Raw genomic sequence first — 7,792 nt, forward strand, 5'->3', positions numbered from 1 at the left:
TTTAAATAAAAAAAGAATAAGAAGCTGGGTGCAGTGGTGCCTGCCTGTAATTCCAGTGAGTTGGGAAGCTGAAGCAGGAGGATCTGGAGTTTGAGACCAGTTTCAGCAACTTAGTGAGGACCTATCTCAAAATCAAAAAACAAATAAAGGACTACGGATGTAGTGGTCCAGTGGTAAAGTGCCTCTGGGTTCAACCCAAAAGAAAGAAAGAAAAAAAAAAAAAAAACAAGAGAAAGAGAGAGAGAGAGAGAAAGAGAAGAATATAAATTATTTTATACTACAAAATGTTCCTAAACCATCATGCAGTTTTGTAAACAGCACAGTATTTCATGTTTACCTCTAGAAACAGAAATTGGAACTTAAGGACAAGCAAGAAAATGGCCCCTTAGCACTGTGGGTAAATAACAGGTCATGCAAGAATCTATACTATCTGAAAGGAAGGATTTGACAAGTTAATTTTCTTTTCTCTTAGCTAAGCACTTTAACAGCTCAATTCCTCCCTGCACTCAAAAGCCATTTGTCTCCAGAGTTCACAGCCATACAACCCACAAACCTTTGGGCATTCAGACATGGTTACCTTGCTTTCTGAAGACCTACAGCATTCTCGCCTTGGCAGCACACATACTGAAATGGAACAAAGAGCCAGGCGCAGTGGCTCACTCCTGTAATCCCAGCGACTCAGGAGGTTGAGGCAGGAGGATAACAAGTTTGAAGCCAGCCTGGACAACTCAGGGAGACCCTATCTTAAAATAAAAATTAAAAAGGGCTGGGGATGTAGCTTAGTAGTAGAGCATCCCTGGGTTCAATCCCCAGTTTTTTTTTAAAAGGAATGAGACAGAGAAGATTGGCAAGGCCCCTGCACAAGGATGGCATGAAAATTCATAGAGCCTTTCATAATTTTAATATATACATATTTCAAAATGTGCTGTACACAGAAAATATACAATTCTTATCAATTTAAATAAATAAGAAATAGGGCAATATAGTGAAAAGTGTTTCCCTCAGTCTAAACTATATTTATTATCCTCAGGAATGTGTGACCAAGGTTATTGGATGCTCTGTGTCAGCACTGTGTGTTGAACCCCAAGTGGAAAGACATCCCCTGGTTTTTGATATGTATAGTTATTTTGTGGTTATAATATATGGTGGCTTCCAAAGTAAGAAGCCCAGGGAAGGTGGCTCTCTTACCCAAGTCTGAGAGATAGCGCTTTTTATTTTTTGAGATAGTCTCACTAATTTCACCAGACTGTCCTTGAACTTGCAATGCTCCTGCCTCAGCCTCCCGAGTAGCTGGGATTATAGTATAGGTGTGTGTCACCATGCCCACAAAAAGGTTTTATTCTATATACCTCATATATACTGTGCCTGGTTTGAGAAATCAGGAAAACCTCTGTGGTAAGGTTATGATTTAGCCCAAGACTTCAAAACTGAATATAGAAATGCATGGAAAATGCAGGCTATGAATTGAAGAAAGGTAGATTAAAAGTTTATTTAAATTAGACATTGGAGAAATGCAAATTAAAATCACAGTGGGATACCACTTTACATTCACTAGTTTGGTCATATTCAAAAAGGTAGTCGAGTATGGTGGTACACACCTGTCATCCCAGTGAGTTGGGGGACTGAGGCAGGAGGATTGCAAATTTGAGACTAGACTCAGTGACTTTGCGAGGTTCTAAGCAATTTAGCAAGATCTAGTCTCAAAATTTAAAAAAAAAATGTTTTCAAGGGCTGAAGATGTAGTTCAATGGTAAGGTACCCCTGGGTTTAATCCCTAGTACCAAAGAGAGAGAGAGAGAGATAGAGATAGATAGAGAGAGAGAGAGAGAGAGAGAGAGAGAGAGAGAGAGAATAAGAAATGAAAACAAAAGTTACTCAAAAGTTTGTGCATGAATGTTGACAACAAAATGGTGGAAATTTTTAAATATAAAGTAATTTTTAAAAATTAATATAATTTTAAAAATATAAATCCCCATGCTCAAGGACTTCATCTAGCTATGAAAACCCAACCAACACATAAAGCAAGAAGTTTTGGGGATATAGCTCAAAGACGGAGCACTTGGTCTAACATGCACAAAGCCCTAGGTTGAATCCACAGCACCACAAAATAAAGTTCATGTTAGAAGTCTTAAGCTGTATAACTGATCTTATCATCAAAATCTACCTGTTCATCTTGGACCTCTCTATGTGCACCCAGACACATTGAATAACCTGCTATGCCATGAAAACGCCACATTCTCTCTACCTGCCGAATACTTTACTGTTTCCTCTAATAAAAATCATTTTTTGGCTCTTTTCAATTCTTCTAGGCACATACTAAGGAGTGGGATTGCTCAGTGATATGGTAGTTCTATGCTTTTTTCCCCCTGGTACTAGGGATTGAACCCAGGGGCACTCTGTTCCTGAGCTACATCCACAGCCCTTTTTATTTTTTATTATCACCTAGGCTGAACTTGAACTTGTGACCCTCCTGCCTCAGCCTCTCAAATCACTGGGAAATCAGGTGTGCTACACTGCACCAGGCTGGCTGTGGTTTTGATTTACATTTTCCTAATGAGTAATTTCAATAACTTTTAAATCAATCTTTTCTTCAATCCACTTTCCACTTGTAATATTGCAACACACTACTTCCTAGGGTGATTACTCAGAGCAAATGAGTTCACATATAAACCCACACAGTCAGATTCAATCAAAGCACCTCCATACCCTTGAAGAGTTCCTGAGCCTTCCCAGGCAAAGATCAGCATGTCCCCCAACAGCAAAGGTATGTTTTTATTAAAGTTCCCTAGAAGGCTCTAATATGCCAGTATGGAGAACCACCAAGTTGGGGCACCGCTCCCCCAAACAACTCAGATCATTTTAAAAGGGTGGATTTTCTGGCCCAGCACCAGACTTTTGGAAACACCATTTCCAGAAGTGAGGCCTGGAAATCTTTATTTTAAAAAAAGTGCCCATGGGTGATTTCTATGATCAGGGCAGACCGGGAAACCCTGGGCTAGGGAAAGCAAAGGGCAATAAACACAGAGGGTGATTTGAAACTAGATCATCTGGTTTGCAAGATATGTCTTCTTGCAACTTGGTTCTCACAAGATAAAGTTTACTTGTCTTTGGCTTGTGACCCCTGTAGCGGTGCTGCCCTGATTAACTGAGATTGTTCATCTTTAACCCTGTCCAATTAGTCATGCCCACATACACGGTGAGGTCCAGAATTCAATATGAGGCCCAGAGAGAACCTGAGCTGCCCCTTCAGGATGCTTAATCCCTATTTGTGGCTCTTCCTCTTTGGTGAAATCATAGCTGTCCTACTGTGTGCAGAGAATTTTCCAAATGTTATTTTATCACTAATCCTCCCAGCATCTTGAAGAAAGTGAGTTGTGTTTTCATTTTATAGATGTGGCTCAGAAACATAAAAGAGCTTGCCCAAGGTCACATACCTAATACGTGGCTGAGCATGAATCCAGCCCATGTGATTACACAGCTGTGGCACATTCCGCTCTGCAGCACTTACCTCTCAAAGATTAATTTCTATCCCCACTTATAACTCACTAGACTATTTTGCTTGCTGCTGAGGCTTCTCAGTTATACTCAGCAATTTCCAAACACCAGAACCATCCTGCCTAGAAGAATCCTAGGGTAGGTATTGAGGGGGCTTTGGGAAAGGGGAACTCCATTAGAGAAAAGTCAAGGGGATGATGACAAAACTGGCTGAGCACAGATGGCTACACTTCCCCATCCCACCCCCATCACTACATCCTCCTAGAACTGAATGAAGCCGGAAGGGGATATCACCTCAGCTCTGGGCAGCAGGAAAGAAGTTGACCTCTGGGAGGGAGATAGCAGGGGAGGGGTTACAGCAAGGGGAAAATGGGAGGGGGCACCCTCTCCCAGCAAAACAAAAGAAAAGTTTCCAACTATGTTAGGTTAGTCTTGTGACTCTGCCACACTGGTTAGGGGGTCTAGGATCCATGGGGCTATGGAATTTAATGATGCTTCACTATCCATGTAGTCCATGGAGAAGCCCTTAGTGGATAGTAGATATCCCTAAAGGAAGGTCATGGGGCCAGAGGACCTCAGGATAAAGGTTAATTGACTGACAAGTTTCAGGCAAGACTGAAGAAGGCTACCCAAAAAGGCCCTTCCCTCATAGGGTACTCACAGGACCCTGATAGTGATCAATGATTCCCTCCTCCCATAACACTCCCCCCACCTCCAAGTAGATCATATTCTAAGTGAGAATTCTGCACTTACTATATAAATGCAATTTCAAGGCAAATCATTCAGTTTCTCTCTAACTAGCTGCTGCCCCAAGCCTATCCTATTCAGAAATTTTTAGAGCTACCATTAGCTTCTGGATAAATTCCACCTTACCTTCTGGTGGATCTAGGGAAAAGACATTGTGAGTTTGTTAAGGTGTTGCAAGGGGGCAATCTCTCCTCCCCTTAGGAATAGGAATCAGACTCCTGATCAGAGCTGGTCTTTGCACTATAGCTGAAGGAGCAGAAGATGCTGGAGAGAAAACCAGCAAGCAGGAAGTGTTGCAGAATGCAACAGGCCTGTGAGAAGACTTTGTAAAGAATAAGGGACTAACAGTGACTTAATGGCCTTCCATCTTCAGTATGGACATTTTAAGTCATAAGGAAGTTCAAGCTAGATGGGGTGGGGAGGTCCCAGTGAGAAGTTAGGAGTAAGAACCTGCAACCAAAGTATCAGGGGACCTCCTTTGCAGGGGGAACATGTTTCTAAGTGTGGAAGAGCTCTCAGCTAACAAACTTTGAGTGGATTTGTCTTGAGTTCATGATCTTTGAAGGTTCTTGTCCCAAAAGTCCACAACAATGTTCGTGGACCCTCATTATCTTCTTGACACCCCCAACCGAGTCTCTCCTTCTGAAGTATCTGACTGGCTTGCTACCTGCTGCTAGTTCCTGTCTTTTCATCTGTGACCTCTGCTCCCTACATCTGTGCTTCTTGCTTTACAGACTGCAGCTATTTCTGCTCTTTTAGTAAAGAAGGGCTGGGATGTTTTCCCCTTCCCAAGGTTACAGCTGCCTGGGCTGGAAAGAAATCTGTTCCCCCCGAGGCCTTTTGGTGTTTGAATCTAGGGATAAGCACAATGAAGGGCACACTACCTAGATAAGTCTCCTCTGTCTCCTCCATCATTCACTCAACACATTTATTGAAAATCTCTACGTGCCAAGAGCCAAGGATATATTAGTGATCAAAATATAGAGATTATAGTGTTGTCCCAGTGACCCTGACACTTCAGAAGATCCCCAAATAAAGTCTTCTGTACTTATATACTCAGAAATATTCATGTTAATAACTAAGAAAGGATTCATATCTGAGTATATAAAGTACTCCCATAAAGCACAAAGATAGAACACCAAATAGAAAACTGACACAATACTTGAAGAGATTCCAAATGGCAATATGTATGAAAAGGTGTTCAACCTCATTGGTTAGTAGGCAATACAATTTTTTTCTTCGAGTTCTAGGGATTGAACCTAGGGGCACTTTATCACTGAGCTACATTCTCAGTCCTTTTCATTCTTTATTTTGAGACAAGTTCTCATTAAGTTGCTGAAGGTCTCAGTAAGTTGCCCATACTGGCCTCGAACTTGCAATCCTTCTGCCTCAGTGTTCTGAGTCATAGGAATCACAGGTGTGTGCCACCACACCTGGCTATAGGCAATGCACATTTAAGCCACAGTGAAATACCACTACACACCCAATAGAATGATTAAAAATTTTAATCTTTTTAGATTGATAAAAACCAAGTGTTGATAAGGATATGAAACAACTGGAATGCTAAGACACTGTTGGAAGACTGTAAATTAATATAAGCACAAAGGGAAATTGTTTAGTAGCATTTACTAAAGCTAAACATTTGCTGATGCTATGACCTAATAATTCTATTCCTGTGGGTATTTCCAATAAAAATATGAACACAAGTGCACAAAGGATATCAACAAAAAGGTTATAGGAGCCTCATGTAATAACCCCAAACTAGAAACAATCCAAATGACCATCAACAAAATAACAGATGAATTGTGGTATGTTCACTTAATGGCATATTATATAGCAATTAAAATAAGTGAACTACTGCTACCACATGTTATGGATGATCTTCACAAACATACTATTGAGTGAATGAAGTCAAACACAAAATAACACCTACTGCATGGTTCTATTTATATGAAGTTCAAAAGCAGCCAGATGAAATTAATCAATAGTTAAACAGAGGTTTCCTTTGGGAAGAAAGGTGATGTAAGTGACCAGGAGGGGACAGAAGGAGGGCTGCTGGGATACACATAATGATCAAATTCTTGATCTGGGTGGTAGCTATGTGGGTCTGTTCACTGTTACAACACATTGATCTGTGCACTTAGATTTTGTACACCATCCTACATGTCTAATATGTATCAATCTTTTGAAAAAGTATCCACCACTTTTCAGGTGGATAAAAAATGGAAAATAGGAAGAAGTAGGAAGGAAATTAAGATTTTATACATAGGTAGCTGAACAAGCTGGCAAGATTAAGTGGAGTGGGGGGACTGTTGAATGGAGTAGGGGAGAAGTTGTCTCCAGTCCCTGACTGGACAGATACATCAATTTTAATTCCCAACCCAACCCTAGGGATTCACAAACCTGATATTCTGGAGGAGGCCAGTGTTTCCTAGTCTCAGAGCTACTTTTGTCTCCAGGAGGAGTGACTGGCTATTTAAAGCCAAAATTAGGGTTCTAAGACGCTGAAATTTGCTTTGCTAGGTCCCAAAAGATTGTAGGCCCTTAATGCAAATGCCCCAGCAGCTGAGTTGGACTGTTCCCCCAGGGTACTGGATTGGAGGGTAGGGGTTGGTTGAGTACATATATTTATGATCGCAGTCCAAAGGAATGACCTGCTCAAGTTGCTGTATGTACTCTCGATGTGTACGTGTGCTGATAACTCCATAGCCAGCACTGGCTCTTCTCGGGTACATCTCTGTTCCAAACCCTGTACAAATGCCCCCTGTGCCATTTTCCAGGAGGAAAAGGGCAGGAAGGAACCTCTGGTCACAGGTTCCACCGACAAAAGAGGAAAACCTGACAGTGGGGGTTCCTTTCGTGGGGGGGAAGGGGGATGTCACATCCCCTGCGCGAAAACATCCCAAAGAGAATGAATATTGTGAGTTCGCGTTGGAGAGGTGGGGACACCCCAGGGAGGAAGTGGCAACAGCGAGCTTGGGAACACCCCTCTTTGATCCCACAAGGTGCGTCAGGGAAAGTTGGATTTCATTTCGCTCGGGATGGAGGCATGCCCCCCACCACTCCCACCCGTGCGGCCACGAGGCTCAGAGAGTCAAAGGAAGCCGGGGTCCCTCCGCCCTTACCTCAGGAGGTATGTGTGGGACCCCGGCCGTGTGTCTGACCTCTATTTCCCTCCCGCCCGCCATCCCCACCCCTTTGAAGGCTGGGACTTTATTAAGACCGGATCCGTAAGGGCCAAGTCATTTGCTTTGAGGAACGCGGAACCTGGAGGAACAGCGAAGTGACCAGTCAGCGAGAGAGGACTGGGTGCAAGAACAGGGTAAGGACGGTTGGGTCAGGATACTAGACACGGGGAAGGAGCACGGCCTGGCTGCTGCAACCCGCGGGATCAGAGCTGGCCGGCTGCTCCACAGGGACGTTTGCCGGTCTTCTGGAAGGCCACAGGCTCAAAGGAAACACTCAAGATGTAGAAGTGCACGCGCACAGGCGCACTCGCCTTTCGAAGGCGGCCGGAGCTCCGGCACCGCGGAGCGGAGGACAGAACGGT

At 43.1% G+C, this 7,792-nt stretch overlaps 1 non-coding gene across 1 annotated transcript; it reads left to right on the top strand.

Annotated features, from left to right (window-relative positions):
• The first annotated feature begins 796 nt into the window (after positions 1 to 796).
• On the top strand, positions 797 to 902 carry LOC124962539 (U6 spliceosomal RNA). Its single transcript, XR_007104543.1, has one exon. It is a non-coding gene; the product is annotated as a U6 spliceosomal RNA (small nuclear RNA).
• Positions 903 to 7,792: the final 6,890 nt, after the last annotated feature.

This window comes from Sciurus carolinensis, chromosome 12 (assembly GCF_902686445.1).
Source record: "Sciurus carolinensis chromosome 12, mSciCar1.2, whole genome shotgun sequence".
Taxonomy (NCBI): domain Eukaryota; kingdom Metazoa; phylum Chordata; class Mammalia; order Rodentia; family Sciuridae; genus Sciurus; species Sciurus carolinensis.